The 22,115-nt window shown below is 48.1% G+C and overlaps 1 protein-coding gene across 1 annotated transcript in view; it reads right to left on the reverse strand.

Moving 5' to 3' along the window:
* The window catches only part of CERS2 (ceramide synthase 2), a 152,655-nt gene extending 132,928 nt beyond the window's left edge, over positions 1-19,727 (reverse strand). Inside the window, exon 1 of the mRNA XM_078669886.1 lies at positions 19,501-19,727. The gene's annotated coding sequence lies outside the window, so the exon portion shown is untranslated. The remainder of the gene's footprint in view (positions 1-19,500) is intronic.
* Between the last annotated feature and the right edge of the window lie 2,388 nt (positions 19,728-22,115).

Consider the following 22,115-nt stretch of genomic DNA (forward strand, 5'->3'; position numbering starts at 1 on the left):
GGGAGAGAGAGGGCAGGAGGGAGAGAGAGGGCAGGAGGGAGAGAGAGGGCAGGAGGGAGAGAGAGGGCAGGAGGGAGATGGAGGGCAGGAGGGAGATGGAGGGCAGGAGGGAGAGGGAGGGCAGGAGGGAGAGAGAGAGGGAGGGCAGGAGGGAGAGAGAGAGCAGGAGGGAGAGGGAGGGAGAGGGAAGGAGAGAGAGGGCAGGAGGGAGAGAGAGGGCAGGAGGGAGAGAGAGGGCAGGAGGGAGAGAGATGGCAGGGGGAGAGAGAGGGCAGGAGGGAGGGAGGGCGGGCGGGAGAGGGAGGGCAGGAGGGAGAGGAAGGGCAGGAGGGAGAGGAAGGGCAGGAGGGAGAGGGCAGGAGGGAGAGGGAGGGCAGGAGGGAGAGGGAGGGCAGGAGGGAGATGGAGGGCAGGAGGGAGACGGAGGGCAGGAGGGAGACGGAGGGCAGGAGGGTGAGGGAGGGCAGGAGGGAGAGAGAGAGGGAGGGCAGGAGGGAGAGAGAGGGAGGGCAGGAGGGAGAGAGAGGGCAGGAGGGAGAGGGAGGGAGAGGGAAGGAGAGAGAGGGCAGGAGGGAGAGAGAGGGCAGGAGGAGAGAGAGGGAGAGAGAGGGCAGGAGGGAGGGAGGGCGGGAGAGGGAGGGCAGGAGGGAGAGAGAGAGGGAGGGCAGGAGGGAGAGAGAGGGAGGGCAGGAGGGAGAGAGAGGGCAGGAGGGAGAGGGAGGGAGAGGGAAGGAGAGAGAGGGCAGGAGGGAGAGAGATGGCAGGAGGAGAGAGAGGGAGAGAGATGGCAGGAGGGACAGGGAGGGCAGGAGGGAGAGGAAGGGCAGGTGGGAGAGGGAGGGCAGGATGGAGGGCAGGATGGAGAGAGAGAGGGAGAGAGAGCAGGAGGGCGGGAGAGGGAGGGTAGGAGGGAGAGGGAGGGCAGGAGGGAGAGGGAGGGAGAGGGAGGGCAGGAGGGAGAGAGAGGGCAGGAGGGAGAGGGAGGGCAGGAGGGACAGGGAGGGCAGGAGGGACAGGGAGGGAGGGCAGGAGGGAGAGAGAGAGGGCAGGAGGGAGGGCAGGAGGGAGAGGGAGGGCAGGAGGGAGAGGGAGGGCAGGAGGGAGAGGGAGGGCAGGAGGGAGAGGAAGGGAGAGATAGGGCAGGAGGGAGGGCAGGAGGGAGAGAGAGGGCAGGATGGAGGGCAGGAGGGAGAGAGAGAGGGAGAGAGAGAGCAGGAGGGCGGGAGAGGGAGGGCAGGAGGGAGAGGGAGGGCAGGAGGGGGAGGGCGGGAGAGGGAGGGCAGGAGGGAGAGGAAGGGCAGGAGGGAGATGGAGGGCAGGAGGGAGAGGGCAGGAGGGAGAGGGAGGGCAGGAGGGAGAGGGAGGGCAGGAGGGAGATGGAGGGCAGGAGGGAGACGGAGGGCAGGAGGGTGAGGGAGGGCAGGAGGGAGAGAGAGAGGGAGGGCAGGAGGGAGAGAGAGGGAGGGCAGGAGGGAGAGAGAGGGCAGGAGGGAGAGGGAGGGAGAGGGAAGGAGAGAGAGGGCAGGAGGGAGAGAGAGGGCAGGAGGAGAGAGAGGGAGAGAGAGGGCAGGAGGGAGGGAGGGCGGGAGAGGGAGGGCAGGAGGGAGAGGAAGGGCAGGTGGGAGAGGGAGGGAGAGAGAGGGCAGGAGGGAGAGAGAGGGCAAGAGGGAGGGCAGGAGGGAGAGGGAGGGCAGGAGGGAGAGGGAGGGCAGGAGGGTGAGGAAGGGAGAGATAGGGCAGGAGGGAGGGCAGGAGGGAGAGAGAGGGCAGGATGGAGGGCAGGATGGAGAGAGAGAGGGAGAGAGAGCAGGAGGGCGGGAGAGGGAGGGCAGGAGGGAGAGGGAGGGCAGGAGGGAGAGGGAGGGAGAGGGAGGGCAGGAGGGAGAGAGAGGGCAGGAGGGAGAGGGAGGGCAGGAGGGAGAGGGAGGGCAGGAGGGACAGGGAGGGCAGGAGGGAGAGGGAGGGCAGGAGGGAGAGAGAGAGAGGGCAGGAGGGAGGGCAGGAGGGAGAGGGAGAGGGAGGGCAGGAGGGAGAGGGAGGGCAGGAGGGAGAGGGAGGGCAGGAGGGAGAGGGAGGGCAGGAGGGAGAGGAAGGGAGAGATAGGGCAGGAGGGAGGGCAGGAGGGAGAGAGAGGGCAGGATGGAGGGCAGGAGGGAGAGAGAGAGGGAGAGAGAGAGCAGGAGGGCGGGAGAGGGAGGGCAGGAGGGAGAGGGAGGGCGGGAGGGAGGGAGAGGGAGGGCAGGAGGGAGAGAGAGGGCAGGAGGGAGAGAGAGGGCAGGAGGGAGAGAGAGGGCAGGAGGGAGAGAGAGGGCAGGAGGGAGAGAGAGGGCAGGAGGGAGAGAGAGGGCAGGAGGAAGGGCAGGAGGGAGAGGGAGGGCAGGAGGGAGAGGGAGGACAGGAGGGAGAGAGAGATGGAGAGGGAGGGCAGGAGGGAGAGAGAGATGTATGTATGCTGGGTCTGGTGGCTCAGTGGATGAAGGCATCTGCTGCAGGGACCTGTGTGCAACCTTATGGTCACAAGTTTTCTTTTTGTTTTAGCCCCGCCCCCTCCCCCTCTGACCCCGCCCCCACCGGTGCGGCCCTCGGCCACAAACCACACTGTAAATTTGGCCCCCGAGAGAAAGTTTGTGAGTACCCATGAACTAAGGTATGCCTTTCACTTGAGATGCACAAAAGTGCATTTTGTGACTCCCCACAGATTCGCTGTATATTTCGTCTGTTGGCCACTGGCGGCAGGGAGATCCAATTGATTGGTTTTATTTTACACTTGCACAAACAAACCCCCAGGGGGAGTAAGAGATCTTTACAGAACTTTATTGTTTGTGAACTGTTTAGAGCCGCTTTTGATTTTACATGTTCAAGCAATCAATACACATTTGGAAGCTCTTATATCTGTATATTTGTGTTGAATTGTTGACACGGAAAAATGACATGGAAAAATTATGTTGCCAAATTAAAATTACTTTTATTGTTTGCATTGGTATTTACCCAAACTCTGCAGAGAGCAAATAAAGTGGATTAAATTACTTGAGAAAACAAATGATTCAACTGCCTATGCTCCTGTGAAACAGCCATCCGCGGACGCACCTCGAGGCCAGCCAAACCTAGACACCACAGCCCGGAGCTGTAGCCACTGTCCCTTGCCAATGCTTGTCTCAGTCAAGGAGACAGGTTGATCTGCTCCTCTTCTGGTGGCTGAAGTAAGTATTGGCCAAGCAGCAGGTCTGGTGTGGAGTGCCTGCCTTTTGGCTTTGTCAATGCTTGCTATTCTGGTTTTGTTTTTTGTTAAACTTTATTTTTAGGGAAGCTGCATTTTCATTCAATCTAAAAAATAAAAAGTTTGCTTTCAGCAAAATTATATTTTGGTCTTTTTCAAAAGCAAAGATTTGCATATTAATCTCGAGCACTGGATGGAACTACTTTGTCTGTGGATGTGTTCTGTGTGAAAGGGAGGTCCAGAGCACTGGATGGAACTACTTTGTCTGTGGATGTGTTCTGTGTGAAAGGGAGGTCCAGAGCACTGGATGGAACTACTTTGTTTATGGATGTGCTCTCTGTGAAAGGGCCCTCCGAGCACTGAATGGAACTACTTTGTCTGGGGATTTGCTCTCTGTGAAAAAGCGTCCCGAGCACTGTTGCTTACTGAACTCGGCAGCAACGTGAAGCGACGCGCTGGGCACTAGGAGTTAGACTGGAGAGATACCTGCGTTATAAATATAAGAATGAGTTATTTGATGGTTTTAGAGTTGGCGCGTCGCAAGGACTGGAACCCCAATGTGGGTCGGAATTATCACCACGTTTCAAAAACTGCGGATGTGAAGCATTAGCCTTAAGGAAGTCGCGGGACAGACCCCCCCCCCCCCCCCCCCAATGCGACGAAACACGTGTTGGCTGTTGTGACTACTATAAAGACGAGAATGACAGAATAAAACAACAAATAACCATTTGGAATCTTCAGAGAATTATTTACCTGTTTGAGCATTATTATTTGAACTGTCTTCGACCATAATAGGGAAACCTTGATGAAAATTTGATGTGTGCTGGGGAGTGCAACCACTGACTGAATGGAACTACTTTGTCCATGGATATGCTCTCTGTGAAAGAGCGTTTCGAGCACTGACTGAATGGAACTACTTTGTCCATGGATATGCTCTCTGTGAAAGAGCGTCCCGAGCAGTGACTGAATGGAACTACTTTGTCTGTGGATGCTCTCTGTGAAAGAGCGTCCCGAGCAGTGACTGAATGGAACTACTTTGTCTGTGGATGCTCTCTGTGAAAGAGCGTCCCGATCACTGACTGAATGGAACTACTTTGTCCATGGATATGCTCTCTGTGAAAGAGCGTCCCGAGCAGTGACTGAATGGAACTACTTTGTCTGTGGATGTGCTCTGTGTGGAATGGAGGTCAAGAGCACTGGATGGAACAACTTTGTGGATTTGCGCTCTGTGAAAGGGCACTCCAGAGCACTAGATGGAACTACTTTGTCTATGGATGTACTCACTGTGAAAAGATTGTCCTGAGCACTGAATGAAACTACCTTGTCTATGAATGTTCTCTCTGTGAAAGGCAGAATGCTGTGATTCAATTTGTGAGCCAATGGCTAAAATGGATACCCTTTGCCCCACAGTGTATGTACTAGTGAGCAGAGGACTACATTGAATGACAATCACCAACCAATGGCTGTAGAGGTCTGACTGAAAGTCTCTGTAAATAAGTATATTTTCATTAATTTTTGTAAAACCAAATGGCCTGTATAAAGCCAGACCTAAACAAGCACCATTAAAGAAAATAGTGCTCACCCACTAAATAATGGAGACAGTGTAACGAGCCAAGTAAAAGGTCTAGTTGTTATGGGCGATAACAAATGCAGACAAGGTGGTACCAAGGCGGGACTAACAAGTCTATGTACGAATCAGAAGCCAGCATTTTCGAAGGACAATGACGCAAGCCAATGACAAATGTGGGCAGGGCTTCCAATGCATACCCTAATACAGCATGCCTCGTAGAACGAGCAGTGCATGCGTGCTGCCACAAGGCTCGACCTAAAAATGTAAGAAACAACCAACACTTCCTCAAACCAGAAAAAGTTTGAAAGTTATTAATCTTCGAGAACTCTAAAATGCAAAGTTTAAAAACGAAAAAGCAGAATGAGAGCTACTACGGGGCGTGGCAAATTATTTCCACGATGCCACAAAAAGAGGAGATTTAAGAACAGTCTCATTACTCGTAGATAGATTGCTTCAGCCCACCTCTACTGCACCTACGCGTCCACGCACAGTTGTGCCTCAGGCACAGCTACCCAAGATCTTTGAGCATTCACTGGTAGTTTGTGGGGTTCGGTGCAGATGGGCCGGCGCCTGGAGTCAGTGATTCTGCCTGCTCTCCCAGGATTGTCCCCCGAAGGCAGACATGGGCTCCTAAGGGGGTTATCTTCAGTCTTGGTTTCCGTATAATAAGAATTGCGGGACTGGAGATGCCTGGTAATGTTAGAGTTCCGAAATTCAATTCAACTACGGCTATCAATTTAGTGTAAAAAAAAAAAAGCATTGGCTAAGCCAATAGGTCTCACGTATGCAAGAGCTATTGTCTTTGCCAGTCTGTTTTAGCTAGGTTTTGTGGCAGCGTGGTTGCTGTTCACATTGGCTAAGTGTATGTGCCACAGAGTGGAGGGTTGTGGAGTAGAAGAGAGGGGAGAGGCTTGAGGGGAAGGGAAGGGCATGGAGGGGAGGGGTGTAGAGAGAAGGTGGAGGGTGTCGAGTGATGGCGAGGGACATTGAGAAGAGGGTCACAGAGTGAAGGGGAGTGGGGAGGTGCGTAGAGGGCAGGGGAGGGATGTGGAAGGGACTAGAGGAGAGATAAGATGTGGACAAGTGGGGATGGGGAGTGACGTGGAGTAGAAGAGAGTAGAGTGTTGTACAGTGTAGTATGTATGGTGTGGTAGCGCACTGCCATTATAGACAGAACATTTTCAATTGAAAGGACCATTACATTTGCCCCGACAGTTTTTTTGATAAAACTATACAAATGTATAAACGATAATGTGTAGAAATTGTATCACCTAGTGTATTGATTTTTTGATCATACTGAAATATTTGTTCTCAGCGCACTTTAGTATTACAAAAATGTGCTTCATTTGTGCTTTCCTAATTCGGATATATTTTAAAATATTTACACAGTTCATTTATATACATTTAAATGTTGTTGTGTAGTAGAAAAAAGCCTTTCCTTTTACACCTCCTAGATTGTCAGGTAAATCCTCTCACTTTGAAGTCAGAGAAAGTAAACACAAATCTTCATGGGAAGACAAAGACTGACATTTAACCGGAGTCTTTGAATGCATAGCAAATGTGACAAGCTGTGAACAAAATGTAAAGCCCTGTTGTCAGAAAGTAAGCACTTCTGGAAGACTACAGTAAACAGGCTATGCTCCTCAGGAGGTACAAAGACATACTGGACAGCCTAAAAACAAACAACTTCAGCAAATAGCAAGCAAATTTGAGCTACAAACCACAAAGTCAATAGTAAGCAATGGACCAAATGCATTCTTAGATCAGCCTTCAGAATGTTGCCAAGATGTCTTTAGCAACTAGATAACTGTGCGGTCTGGTAAGCTTTGAACTAAAAAAAAAAAGGGGGGGGTGAAGGTGGGCGGGGGGTCTGGTAGCATCGATTGTCCCAACAAGCGACTTAGTATATGTGATTTGGAGATTTGAGAAGGTGCGGAACAGGAGTCTACAGTAAACTGAGTGGGCTGTGATCACAGGAGCACATTCATTGAATATTAGCTTTATTAGAAGCTGGGTCTGGTGGCTTAGGGGACTGAGGCATCCACTGCAGGGGCCTGTGTTTGACCTCATGGTCACAGATTCAAATCCCGGCGGGTCCACTCAGCCTTTCATCCATCTGAGGTCGATAAAATGAGTACCATTGAGTTGGGTAACAATAAACATCTGTTATTCAGCGCCTTGAGACCCATGGGTGATAAGTGCGCTTTACAAATACACGTGTTATGTTATACTACCGTGTTTTCCCCAAACTGATATATATGTATTTTATTAAATACGACTTGAGAAGTAATTCACTAAACCTAAACAAATGTGAGGGATTCTCTAATTTTGTGCGTTGTTCGCGCCTTTTTCACTCACCGAGGCCTTCTCCAAAATTCCTGGGAGGTGTGAGGAGATGGAGAGTGGCTCGGGGCAGGAATGGGCCATACACTGCATGGTCAGACCAGACCCAGGAGATTCATGGCACAATATAGGTCACATCCTGCCACCAGTTCTAACCAGGAAACAGTTCTGGTCCACAATGGCCAAATCCAGTAACTGTAGGCTGATGACTCATGCCCTCGGGCACCTTTTAAGTCCACCAGCAGACCCAAGCCCACTCATACGGTTACTTGGCGGAGGGACCCTTGCAACTGATTTCACAACTCACAGTCACGCATTTTCTTACAATGTGGTCCCTAACTTGTTGCAAGGTGGGCAATGCAGGCAGTACCCTTCTACGCAGTGGGCATCTCAGAAAACTCAAACGGTAATTAAAGGATGCTTTACTCTTAAAAAGGTACAACACAATTACAACGCGTTTCCGTGTCTCGTCAAGGATAGAAAGCCCCATATAAATACAATTACAAAACAATAAAATGCAGGTCAACTCTTGCCCAGGACACACATGCTGGGAGTTATTTCTGATCTGTTCTACTATAAAAAAAAAATACTCACAGCTTCCAGAATGCAAGGAAAGCCAATTATAATTCTTTCCAGCATATAGACTGCCTCCTCTGCTCCCTTATTACCGCCAGGGTGGCAGAGAGGGGTAGGTAGCAGCTTTACTAGCGTGCTGGACGCTGTGATTATTTTGAATAGTTCTTGCTTTACTATATTTTTGCACCCCAGATTAGCTATAACAGTGGTTATCCACACTCAATTATGTAGATGATGGGGCTTAGAAGTGTGTGTTCGTTATACGTCACATGTGTATCACCTGCCTGTTGACTTATCTGTTTGACTGTTTGTTCTTAAATGTATTTGCACGCTCACCGACAGGCGTGGTTCCGCCTACGGCATGGATTTTTTCTATAATTGCCGAATGCATTGATATGTGACAATGGAGTATGACCTACTGAATTCCCTCATTTGTTTTGTTTTATTCCCACTCTCTGTATATCTCTTTTCCATTGTTGGTCAGATTTTAAATATCATAAGGTATACCCTACACTTTGAGGGTGATTTGAGATTAGGTATTTTTGCTAATTTCCACTACTATAACCCTAAATATTGGTAGATTAGGTTACATGGTCCTGATGAAGTGCCCAGATCCGCAGGGACGAAACATGTTGACTGGCATTCTCACTTTCCTGTGAGCTGTACCGGATCATTGTCTCCAACACAGCCACCCTTTGTGTTTATTTAGAACAAGAGGTCCCATGTATAAAACTTTCAAGATCTATCTTAGTTATTTTTATAACACACTTACACTAATCTACACACACAGCACCTCCACTTACACTTCATCACGTCATCTAATTTTGAAAAACGTCCGGCAAAGAGTCCCCTCTAGGGGCACATTGGGCATCGCAGCACTGGACACCAGAGGAGCTGCCCGATGATGAAGCATGACACCCATCTGGGTTTGTGAGGGCTCTTGCTGCTGAGCAATCAGATCCTCACCCGATCTGCTTGCTCAGACCCCTCCTGACTTTTCTGATGTGCACAAGACATGTGAATGCTGTTTGCATGCTGTCTGTGCTGCACAAGTGACGTTTACACTCCTGCTGCTCCTGCTGTACCATAATGTGAGAGTGAAGCTTGCACTGCTTTCTGTGCTGTACCCTAGCCTCCACATCAGTGAAGATAGAGCTGCTGTTGCTAATACCGCATCTTTTATGTACGAGTAGAAGGAGGTCACAAAGTTGTGACCGTCGGGCCAATTTTAACATACCTACGGTTACATTTGTGCTTTGAAACTATCTTACTGTACAAAAGTAACCTTTCCTGCTAAGGTTTTCCATTTTTAGGCCTGGCTGGGCAGTGCAGCTGTTGCCAGAAGTAATGTGATCAACAGAATAAAAGTTTTCAGAAGTACTATAGAGATGATGGGCTTTGGTTCCGTCTACAATATGGTAGCCAAGAGTACATGTTTTGATTGGGCAGAAGTTGCATGCTTCCACAGAAAAAGTGCTTCCCTGCCACACAGCAGTGAATATTTATTTATTTATATGACTGCCTGAGCTTGAACTCTCAGGGTCGCATGCATGACACTGTACTGCGGTTAAAGTGTAGATAACTAGATCATTTACGTTGCTTGTTTTTCTCTGGCCGCAGCACACATCCCCCTCCCCTTCCATCATTAACTTTTGACTTCAGAATGTGGTTTTACATTTGAGAGCAGTATGGAATGCCCAAGGCTAAACTAATCTATGTGGATCTTTAGTTCTGGCTTGCCAGTTCATATGTTGCAATACCTTATGGGAGCAACAAAAATACCTTTCAGACTACTACCGAGAGAGGGACTTAGGCTCCTCCCACACTGTGGTTACACCGAGTACGGCTTTTGATTGGGATGAATTTGTGTGCTTCCTCTCAAAAGGACTGCTTGTATTGCAGTTTTTGGCTTATGACAAAGCTTATACTGAATACCAGGAGAGCTGAAAGGGATATCTTGGCAGGCCAATAATCATGGATATAGCCCTAATCTGTTTATTATGAAATATCATGATAAAGGCAGTAGGTCTAACATATTTATTGTGAAAAGCATATGTTAAAATCAATGGGAATTTGTGTGAAGATAGTTATACTGCTAGTTACTCACTCCAAGGTCTAAAGATTTTCACTGTCAGAATCCTTGTTAGGCCCTCTTAGGAGAGATGGTATTTTTCTTTGCCAACTATAATTTGTTGTACTATGTAAAAAAAAAAAAAAATTATATAGCGCAAGCTTGACCCAAAGGTATCATATCAGAGAGCTTCACATGAGCATCAGTTGCGTTACACAAGGACACATTCATTTTTGTTAGGCACGGGGAGATTACGTGATTTGCCCAGGGTCACAGGATTTTGAGCGTCATTGCTGACACTCGAACCCGGTTCCCCAGATTTGAGATTGACCGCCCTATCCATTAGCACATCCTCTCCCCACTTTGTTTCTATGCCTGCCGACTGCCACGTGAGAAAGTATAATCTCAGGACAGGTCTCAGATGGTTATAGTGACAAGCTAATGATAACAGAAATCTGAGTGGTCCACTAGGAAAAAATAATTCTGATGTCAGAGGGCTGATCTATTTATTATGAAGAGTTATTATAAACACAGTATGCCTGTATATTGATTTGGAACAGCATATGCTAAACTCAATAGGCATTTAAGGGTGGATTGTTATTTCTCTGTATTTAAATCTACATATAGGTTTGTTTTTTTCATGAAATGTCAGGGGGTAAGCCTGCTTTCATTTAGACATCACTTGATTGGGCTTTGTGGTGGCACATTAAGCATGCAAGTTCAGTTACAAAGTATAGAGGCATATATAAATGTGTTAGCCTGGATTTCTATATGCCAATGTACCAATGTATGTTTATATCTTTTTTGGTCTCTTGGTTAAAATGTTTTACAGAGGTAGACAACGGTGGTAAAACCACAGTGTGTGGATCGGTGTTTGCACTATTTATTTTATGTGCACTTTTTTTTAGTGTTTCTACACATACTTTACCTGCAGAGAGATATGGTTAAGAGATTTGGTCCTAAAGAATGCCACCCACCTCCTTGTAGGGTCAGTAGGACTGGAAGAAACACATTGACCTCACTGTCACGCGCGGTGTGATCTCATCACCTTTTCTTTCTTTTAATTTGCTCCCAGTGACATGTATTAAAGCGAGGATTAAGCCCAAGAGGCATTTTTAATCACTGTCTCACTTTTTTGCATTACACTTTGTCTACTCTCATTAACACCAACCCGCTTACCTTGGTGTAACCTTATATACATCATACAAGTGCTCCTCGCCAATGTTGGGAGAGCCATACCCCACAACATTACCACTGGCGTTAGTCGTGTTAGGAGGAACCCGATGATTAAGCATTCCACCTAAGGGTGGGCGCGGTCTTTTCTCCTCCTAACAAAGAGTGTTTCATCAAAGAGACCTGCACGTGAGGGTGACTAAATAGATGGTTACTCCTACTAGTACCCCCCGCCAGGGTCTCTTTTGTGTTGTATTCGTGATCGGGAGGGTTGTAGGTTAGGTCCTTAAATACGTCCTTTTGGTCCCCTTTGTGTTCGTTAGCTTCTTTAATAGCCCCCATTTAATTTATTTGTGCATCTTCTTTTTATCAGAATGTTTCTCTACAGGATACTACAGCTCTCCAGGCAGTGGCAACGGATCGCTTGCCTGCCCAGGCCTATTCCATCTGCAGTGCGCCACATCCCACGTGGCAACATGCTTAAACTAGGAGACCATTATGGAATTTTGTTATGCCTAGTGTATCATTGTTTTTCCATTTATAGATGGCCAACAGGTCTCTAAATATGGCAGAAAACCCAGGGCTTGAAGTATGAACACATTTTCCCATAGACACAGAATGGGTAAAACCCTTTGATACATCCTGCCCCATGACCTTTAAAACAACAATAGACTATTTACCATACCTCTTCCAGACAGACACCTGCTGCTGTTTAGTGTTGTTACTGCAAGCACATATCTGTTGAGTTCAGAAGCAACGCGTTTTATTGTGCCTACCTGTATTCTTTTACACATCTTGCATATGCTGTCAAGTTCTTCTTTTATTGTGGTTATGAATACAAGAATGGATACATTAGTGCACAGATGGGTAACGAAGTGCATGTATGATGACTTGTTGAGTGTCTAAACCAGTGAGTGACACAAAAGGCCTACTGGGATAGATAGAGATCGATAACATTAACCCCTTCGGTGCTGATGACGGCTCCCGGCCGTCATGAGTTACGGTGGGCGTGTGCTGATGACGGCTGGGAGCCGTCATGTACGCGATCGGAATGTCCAGCACCAGCCAGGGGGTTAAAGCACTTTAAATAGCGCCAATGACATCACACAATCAGATTCGGTTTTTGTTCGTTTTGTTAGGCCTGGTGAGATGAAGTGATTTTGCCGAGAATCACAGGATGTTTGCGCTGACGCCAGGACTCGAACCTGCTGGGTTCCCCAGTTCCAAAGTGAATAGCCCTAACCGATGGGCCACATCTCCATCCATTTAGTGACTATTAAGCAGCCCTGAATGTGGCATCAACGGAGGAATATTTCATCTTAAATCAGGCCCCGAATTACATACATGTTCTGTATGTGAGAAGCTTGCACTGCTGTGGCCCACTTGATGTCTGGGGTGTTACTGAAGCTTAAAAAACACATTATTTTACAAAACCCAAAAGAAATGGCTTTCCAATTAAGTGTAAAAAGTGTTCGATGTTCTTTGTAATGTGCAGAAGATTCTATATGAAGTTGAAGAAAGATGCAATAAAAAAGCATAACTTTGTAAGCTGAGAATCCCAGAAAAGTCGAAATTTCTAGCCGCTTATAAAATATAGTACACGGTGATCACGTTTTTAAAAAATGCGCAGGCTTCACAAGTTTTCCTTTTCAACACGTTTCCTTCATATTTTAGGGAACTAAGTTATTCAAAGTTCGAAACTAACATATTCAAAATTGTTAGAAGAAAACAAGGTAACTGCATTGACCCAATCTGGAATATAAATCTAAAAACCAAGTTAAGAAGTGTAAACAGAACAGCGTGTTCGAGTCACGACCGTTACTGGTGACCCTGGAAACATTTTATGCAAAGCGTCGTTTCTATATCGTCAAAAAACAAACACACAACAGAACTGCACGAGGAGGGAGGCTGTCAATCATCAGGGCGCCTATAACAACCTGCCATGGTTTTCCTTCCGAGCTCGTCATTGGCCACAGCAGGTGCAGGCTGGAAAGCTGTGGAGCCGGATGAGCCACTCCGAGGGCTGCATTCCTTTCATTCAATAGGTGCACCAATCGCTGCATTCCTCACAGTTCACAAGGTTACCAATCGCTGCATTCCTTACATGCCATTTGGGCCCACGCGCCATAATTTGCACGTGCGTGCGCAGGGTGCCTAGATGGAATCTGGGCGAGCCAGCCAGGTGACAGAGACCTTTGCAGGAAGCATGGTCAACAGCACCGTATCACAAAATACTAAAAAACATAAGGGCATATTTATTAAAGAGTTGCGTCACGCTGTTGCCACGCAACATGGCTCAAGAGCGACACAATTCTGAAGTTAGATGCATCGAGCCATGCAAGGCCACCTTGTTGTGACCGTGCGTGGCTGGATAAATCTAGAGTAACGCAACGAAAATCGATGCATTGCGCTACTTTGACCAAGGGAGGCGATCCATGGGTTGAGCATAGGTGACCTGCTAATGCGTCAAAACGTGAAGCATAATGAGGAGAAATATCTTTATTTCTCCTTGCTACTTCCACATTCTGTGTGCGCTGCATTCTGCAGCACACAGAAAGAGGAAGATGCCTCACAGGATTGGTTTCGTGCAGGAAGGGGCCCCATAGTGCAAGGGTGCCTGCGTTGGCGCTAGGCAGCACATTATGCGCACTGTTATCAGACTCACCCAAGCTCAGCTTCATTGACTTAGCCTAATGTCTGTAGAGTCAGACACTATGGTTTGAACAAAATACTTTGGCTGGGGGCATTATGACAGGACTACCATATAGGTCAGTGAGAGTATGGTCTTTGGGCGATGTATGAACATGTGTGCGTATGAATGGGATAAACGTGTATGGGTGACCGAGAGCATATGTCGTATGTACTTGTGGCACAGGAATACCTTTCATGATGTGTGGCACCGTTACATGTATAATATAAACATATGTATCAACAAAGAAGACTAGCTCAATATGACTATTATGGTTTAGACTCTAACTAGTTTTGTCAGTGGACACCTTGTTGGTGTGTTCATGAAGCCCTCGGCATGCTTCATCATCGGGCCCACCCAGTGACACCTAATGTGTCCCGGGTGTGCTTCGACGCCCGATTACAGCGGAGCTGGTATGTTACTGAGAGTGCAGTGTGGGGTGTAAGTGGTTTGACAATTAAAACGGCTTGGCGAGGGTCCCGGTACCCGAGGGTAAATTAAACTTTAATGACTGGGCCGCTGCCAGCGGTTAAAATTAAGGCTATAGGATGTTAAGGTGGTGAGTTACGACCTACATCCGTTTCTTGGTCGACATGTTTCAGCCAGTGCCTTAAGATTAATCTGGCTTTCCTCAGGACCTTATTAAAATTAGTGCTGGTGCAGGTTAAAAAAAGTGGGTTGGTGTAATACAGACTATGTGTTACACTCGCTAAGGTGTTTTTCTAGGTGTGAGAGGGGCATTCCCTTCTCATGCATACGCTGAGAATTAGCAGTGTACCTGTGGCGCCGTCTTCACACACCGGAGTGTTAAAAGACGGCGCCACAGGTACACGGCAGCCTCTGATCAGAAAGGCTGGTGATCCCCTTGCCGCTTCACTCCTGGAAGCATTGGCTGCTAATTCTCAGCGTATGCATGAGAAGGGAATCCCCCTCTCACACCTAGAAAAACACCTTAGCGAGTGTAACACATAGTCCTTAATTTTAACCACTGGCAGCGGCCCAGTCATTAAAGTTTAATTTACCCTCGGGTACTGGGACCCTCGCCAAGCCGTTTTAATTGTCAAACCACTTACACCCCACACTGCACTCTCAGTAACATACCAGCTCCGCTGTAATCAGGCGTCGAAGCACACCCGGGACACATTAGGTGTCACTGGGAGGGCCCGATGATGAAGCATGCCGAGGGCTTCATGAACACACCAACAAGGTGTCCACTGACAAAACTAGTCAGAGTCCAAACCATAATAGTCATATTGAGCTAGTCTTCTTTGTTGATACATATAAACCCACGAGGACACGGGCTAGCTTTCTAGTCCTCTCTCTCTCTCTCGATACGTCTATAATATAAACATTTTTTAAATGGGAGAAGTTTAACGTGCAGAAAACATTGTGCAAATATGTTCACGATAAAGAAACATTTTTTTACACTTTAAATTTCTCCCACTTAAAATAATGGCTGTATTTTTCAGTTATAAATATGGCACTGTGTCTTCCAGCCACTGGGAACAAGATGCCTGCTGTGTGTAAAGACAACACTTTGAAATGGGAGAAAATCAAACTGAAGAGTTAACTATGTTTATTTGGATTCCATAAAACTCATTTACTTGGACCATGAAACGAGTTCACGGTGCACTGCTTATTTCTACATATGTTGGTTCATCGTTCACTATCATAGGTGTAGGTTCCTCATGCCCGGATATGGTGAGGCTTCATCAAGAGGTCGTTGAAAGAAGTGTTGACATTCCAAACCACTACGTGAAATTGACTAGGGTCTTCAACAGGAAGTACAAGGTTTTTTTGCAGCCACTAATTTGAGACAGAGTATGGGTTCACATGAATCACACAAAGTTCAGGAACAGTTTAGCAATTGGTTTCTGGAAGGTGTGTAGCCTGGGCAGGTCAAACATGCCTGGTCACAAAAAGATCTGTTATCCGTGGCACGCAGTGGAGTTTCCTGCTCCCAGTCCTCACCATGGGCTACGTTTTGCGTCATCTATGACTCTTACTGTTCGGCCTTTTCGATTTGATGACTCACAAATCTACCATACTCAGAATATTGCTGATAATGTCGCTACCTGATCCTGGTTCCGACAGCTATTTTTGGGTTCCGACCAATCAAAAGGTAATAGGCTGAATTTGTCTTGGTGTCATTTTCCAACACCGGAACATACGTCAGCATCACCTGCACATTGTCTGCATTCTGTTCGGAGACGCAACCTACAGGCGCCAAGGAGGCTTTTTTTTCCGTCTTCCGGCGAGGCACAAAAAAAAGCCTGACTTAAAGGAACATCAGCCCTTCTTTTGTTCAAGTATCACCTTGGTTGGGAGTCTGCAGTTTTAATGTCTGAGTTTCAGTAAGTTCGGAAAATTGTTGATACTAAACTAAATTCAGACGGAATGCATATTGACCGGGCCAATATGGCTGAAGTCGACTGCCAGATGTTTCTGGCAGTGTTAATGCTTGCTGTTTTTTTTTTTTTTAAGGTTGTTGTAGAACTGTACCATTGTGGAAGTTCTTGGATCCTAACCAAGCTAAAAAAATTGAGCTAAAAGCAATTATTTTTTTGGGGTCTCAAAAAGGATATTGCACCACAGTAGGCCATGGCACTTAAGAGTGCAAACCCAGTGTGTGGACGTGCTCCTTGTGATAGGGAGGAATTCTGTCACTTACAACGCAGTTAGCCAATGGTCAAAGTTGGCTGGGCCACTGCCCAATGATGTGTGTTGTAGTGGACGTAAGAAACATGTGAATGGCAGTAACAGACCGATGGCTTGCAAGGCTGGCTAACAGTCCTTATAAGTAAGTGTATTACACCTATAATTTTAGGACAAGCAATTTGTTTTAGAATTTTACACAGAACACCCATCTAAATATACGTTGGAAATGTTTGCAAATCAAAGTTTACAAAATGACCCATAGCAGAAATAAAACACTATGAAAGCAAAGCAAATATTAAAGTAGGGACTGACCAAGCATTGAAGTACATCATTTTTTATGGATCTGTGCAAAATGGGGTCACTCACAGGGAAAGGAGCCATTGATAGAAGTAGGCTGGCCTACTCTCTCGGTTGTGGTGAGAGGATGGGGAATCTGACTGACGTCTGCACAGACCAATGAATGAAGAGCACTGACTGACAACCCCTGTGTGTGTGTGGCTTTGTGTAAACATTTGTTTTCAGTATTTTTTTTGTGGGGGGGGCAAAAGGATGTGGAGAAACAAACTGTCTTTATGCAAAACCTAAAAAATACACTGACAATAGGCATCTGCAGGGCTTTAAGTGGGCCGGGTCCTGCCAGTGCTCAGCACCAGCAGTTCAACAAAGCAGCTGCTGAGACGGGTCCCAATCAGGCTCTCCATGTTTGCCCTCACCACCAGGGTGGGAACGAAATCTTAACTCTGCAAGAGTGCCACCCTTTACTGCCTTTGATGTAACTTCAAAGAGACTCGTTCTAGTTCTTTCACAGTCTTTTCATTTCAGACCTGAAGCATTTTCAATATTATATACAACAAAGCCATAGTTATTGCTTATTTATCTTACAACAACCACTGACAAAGCCAATAGTCCTGGCTTGCTGTTGGTGTAAGGTTACTTGTTGTTTAATATATATCTGGATGCAATGAGAGAAACTGCAAAATAGCAGTCGGGCGGCCCACTATGCTAAGCACAGATTTGTAGCTTATGTATTTTTAAGCCACGCCCTTAATTACATTGACCACGCCCCACTGAGAGACCCTCCAGTTTTTTTTAGTCCACTTAAAGCCCTGGGCATCTGTGAGAAACTGCCTCCACACTGCATCGGCATCTCTATAAAAGATGCCCTGAACTACGAAATCTGGATCACTTGCCCAACAAATGCTTGCCCACTGGGCGGACAAACGCGTTTGCGGCCTGTCGTGAAATGCACCTGCAGCAGCAGGAGGGCACCAGGCCCCAAGGCATCATGAGAACATGAGCTCGTCGCCAAGGTCCTAGAATCACAACTAATTACCAAGTCAAACATTACCGGTCTATTTCTGAATCAGTTCCCCTGCTAATGCACTATGGTTTAGCCTCACTGTTTCTTGGGAGCACCCCCCCTCCAACTCTCCTCGTCTGCTCATTATTTATGATAATGAATGGCAGCTAATTTATTCACATGATGAAGGATTTTGTGAGCCCCAGGCAAAATGACATTTTGCTGTTTAGATTCTCTTAGTCACTATTTAGGTGGGGAGGGCAGTTGTTGGAGTGTGGTACTGCATTTCATCCTACTGCCATGGGTTTTTGCTGCACTCGACTGGGCTATGACGACATCTCTTGCGAAATCTGTCCTACATGGGCGATGACGTGCTATTGACTGGAAAACTTTTCCATCAATTTCTGCTTGACCACTTTAGGAACCTACCCCTTAAAATGTAGTAGCAGAACCGCTCTAAATCACTTTTAGGACACGTTAAGTACAACGGCCCTGTGCACACTTAGAAAATCTGAGAATCGAACTTCTGAACGGGTAGGCCTTCTATGTGGAACCTGTCCTTACTCACCAGTGGGAAAACTTGTCCCCAAACATCACTAGCACATGTTGCATGATCTGGTCGCCACTAGGCTACACAAAATGCCCCATAGTTCTAGAAAATCTATTGCAAATGTGTCTTTCCATACTGCTCCTTGGCGATCTGTGGCGAAACTGTCCTTATGCATGGCGTGGATAAAGGAGTTAAAACTGCACCTTTGTGTCTCCTTGGCCACAGTGTAAAACTGTCCTTACACGCTGCAGGGGACACCTGGGTGGGAACCGGTCCTAACCCACTGATGGAATATTTGTAAGGGAACTGCCCTTTCACGCTGGGCTGGAAAGCTGTCGCAGATGTGCCACTTTGTGCTCAGCAAACCACCCTGAAGGGTCAGACATCTTTCTACCTCGTCAGGAATCCACTGTCACTGCCCCATTCTGCTCACTACACCCCCCCCCCCATAAATGTTGTCTGCTCACTGACCCCCACCGCCACCCATACACAAAGGTGTCATATATATATATATATATTCTATTGTGTTTGTTTTAGTGCAACAACTGCAAATAATTGTACTGTTAATAGTTATTAAATCTAGATGTCTGTCCATCCCTCAGCCCTCATAAATACCCACTCTGCCTTTTGCCTTCCTCCGCCCTTTCTCAGTTCTACCCAGAAGGGCCATTCTATTGACCACCTTACAAAAAAGAACCCTACCTCGCCCTTCTAGTGAGAGGCCCCAATAAAATGCTGTCAGTATAGACTCCACTCCCCCAGGTATGGGGTCTACCCCACTACCTGTCCCTACGGTGCGTTTTTCCACTTTCACTCGGCCACACACAGACGGTCGTTCCTTTCACTAGCCGGCCAGAAAGGACAGATGGGCCACTGGTCATGCATCTCCATAGATAGGTCACTTTGGACCCCCCATCCCTGGTCGCCACTCCGCCACTCCGCCACTCCCTGCTCACTCCCCCCCCCCCCCCCCCAACTGTTAGCCACCACCCCCAAAAAGGAGGACCTTCCTGCTGCTTATTGCCCCCCCACCCACCCCCAAACACACTGTGCTCCCCTGCTCGGGCTTCTCCAGCAGACAAATCTCTCTTTCCAGTCAGAAGTTGTCACTCATTGTGCGTGAGTCACCCGAGTAAGTTTCACTTTACTTTATGTCTTGTAAAAAGTTCTTCGAAAGTTTGACCTGAACTTGAAATTTGGCTTTTAACTTTCTTATACACCTGACCCTTCCACCCCCCAACTCACACCCCTCATCATCCCCCCCACGGATCACCTGCCGCCCCCTAACTCTCCCTCCCATTTTCAGCAGCAGTACAGATCAAGGTGTTACTGATTAATGAGGACAGGACTCACTCTGAGGCCGTCACTCACTCCTCCAAGAGCGGCAGCAGCAGCTCAGCAGTTCTCCGGCGCTCAGTCCCTCCACCCGGCGGGGCTCACTCCACCGGCCTCTGGTCCCGCTGAAGCTCCAGGTAACTTCCAGCTCCTGCTAATCTCCCAGGACAGGAATAGGAAGTGAGGCGGAGAAGGAGTGACGCCCAGGCTGGGGCTCCTGCAGGGCAGGCGCCCCGCCCACTACCTGCGGGAGCCCCGCCCCCTCCTGCAGGTGCCCCGCCCCCTCCTGCAGGTGCACACCCTCCTGCCCTCCTGCAGGAGCCCCGCCCACCCCCGCAGGTGCCCCGCCCCCCCCTCATGCAGGTGCACACCGTCCTCCCCTCCCCAGCCCGCTCCTCGCTTGCTGCAGGAACGCTGGGCACCGCCCCTGTCGGCAGGAACAGGGACATTTATTCCAGCGCCTGTAACCCCTCCCTGAGGAAACCCACAACTTTGCGGAGCAGCGGGAGCCTGTCACCGGCAGGATCAGGGCCGCCGCCCCCTCTTCCTGTTTGAACAGCCCGGCCTCCACCCCCCCTTTCACCCGACCCTTCCCTGAGAAGCTCCCAGAAGCCTAGGCAGAGCGTCACGGGCCCTAGGTGCAAGGAAGGGACCTCGTGGCTGATGTCTGAATGAATAAAATACAGCAAATATCTGGATTCACGGGTCCCCGGTGCCACTGCACCTGCTGCACCAACGAAAGCTGCGCCCCTGGGGGCGGTTCATAACCATTAGATGAATCCTTCATCAACACTATCCATCTGGGGGGGGGGCTTTTACTCAAGTGCAGGAGCGCGTGCATGCACCCCCAGTACATGCAGGGGACCCCCGCCTGCACGAGTCCCGCCTCTTCCTGGAGGACAGGGCCCCTCGGCTCCAAGGCGTCATTGGTCCCTCCTCCCGCTCTGCACCGTGCAGGAGCACCCAAGCCTATCCGTGCATGGACCCACCCAGCCCCTGTAGGGCACTGCATCATTCATGCAGGAACACGCGCTCTTCTCCCTGTGGGAGCAACGCCTCTGTCCCAGCATGAACCCCCTCCAAACAGGGCACGAGACGCTTTCTTCCCTTAGACGCCCCTGCAAGAGCACCGGTGCAAACTCATCTTCCCTTCCGTGCATCACTTCCTGGAGCGCTGCACGTGCGCCCTGCCCTCCCTCAATCACCAACCCCCCCACTCTCTAGCCCGGGCATCCAGCTCTGCAGGAAATACCTGAAAACCGTGCCTGTCTAATTCAAGGGCACTACCCCTCACCTTCTTGAATGCACTCACCCGTGAGTGCCCCCTAGCCCCCACTCCTGGACGGGTTCAGCTGGCTCTCCGCCCCCGGGGCAGCTTTAAAGCCCCCCCCCCCCCCCAGCCAGGGCCTGGCCACCATGGATGGATTCTCATTTCCTATCTTGATAAGACTGAAGATAAGGTGTCCCTCCCTGGCTAGTGCTGTGTGTTCCCACGAAAACCCCGTGCACACACGATCAGAATGCAGATTAACAGATCAGAAATCTGGAAAGTGAATAACATTAGGCCTGCCTCACTCCTGTAGGTAGGCGTTTCCCAAGGTGTGAGGTTACAGTTAATAGAGACAATAGCTTAATTTGCCCTGCTGGGTGCTTAAACACCCAAACAGGATACATACCACACATTGACCCATAAAATCCACTCAGATTTTTTCTAGATCTTAAATTGTTACCAGTCAGGTCTGACCAGTAATCCAGCCCAGTTCTCTCTTTATCAAGTTGTCACTTGTCAGATGTAACCAGCACATCTAGTTCTGTTTTGTTTATCCGCCTCAAGTAGTCCTAAGGCAGATGCAAGGCGTTCTTCGTGCTTGTTTTTCTAGGTCTCAAGTTACCACCTGCAGGTGAGAACAGATTACCCACTCCTGTTTTTCGGTTCTCATGTTTTTAGTTACCAAGATTGCTCTTCTAAGTTTCTAAATCCCAATTTGCCACATGATTTTCAAGGTCTGTTCCTCTAGCTGTCACAATTTATATATGAGTACCTCATCCATTGCTATTTCTTTCTTCAGACCGCAGACTGTTTTACGTAAAGTTAGAGGAGTTATCTAAGAAGTTAAACACCGGCCTCTGGGGGACGTGTAACTAGTTAGCATGGAGAAGTCTTGTTCTTTATCAGGGTTAACCATTACCCATCGATGTATGTTTCTTAGATATCAAGTTAGCACGGGTCAGGTAGAAGCAATGGAGCCAGTCCTGCTTTTAGGTCTGGCCTTTGAGACAGCTTTTGGTGTTTCCAAATCTATAGGTTTACATCAAAGTATCATACATAATATACATTCAAAAACAAGCATTGAAAAAGCAATAGGTCTCGCCTTTGATTAACTTGGGGAAACATCCTTTACAACGCAACTTTTACCACGCAATGCCTTTACAACGCGGTATTTACAATGAATACCTTTACAACGCATAGCGCTGGGGGGCGCTCTAGGATAGGGAATAGATTTAATTTACTATCCAACACCTTCCCTACTATCCACGGGGACTGGAGTTGGAATAATAAATTAAACTATTCACTATCCAGCGCCCCAAAGCACTATGCGTTGTAAAGGTATTCGTTGTAAATACCGCGTTGT

This window comes from Lissotriton helveticus, chromosome 12 (assembly GCF_964261635.1).
Source record: "Lissotriton helveticus chromosome 12, aLisHel1.1, whole genome shotgun sequence".
NCBI lineage: Eukaryota > Metazoa > Chordata > Amphibia > Caudata > Salamandridae > Lissotriton > Lissotriton helveticus.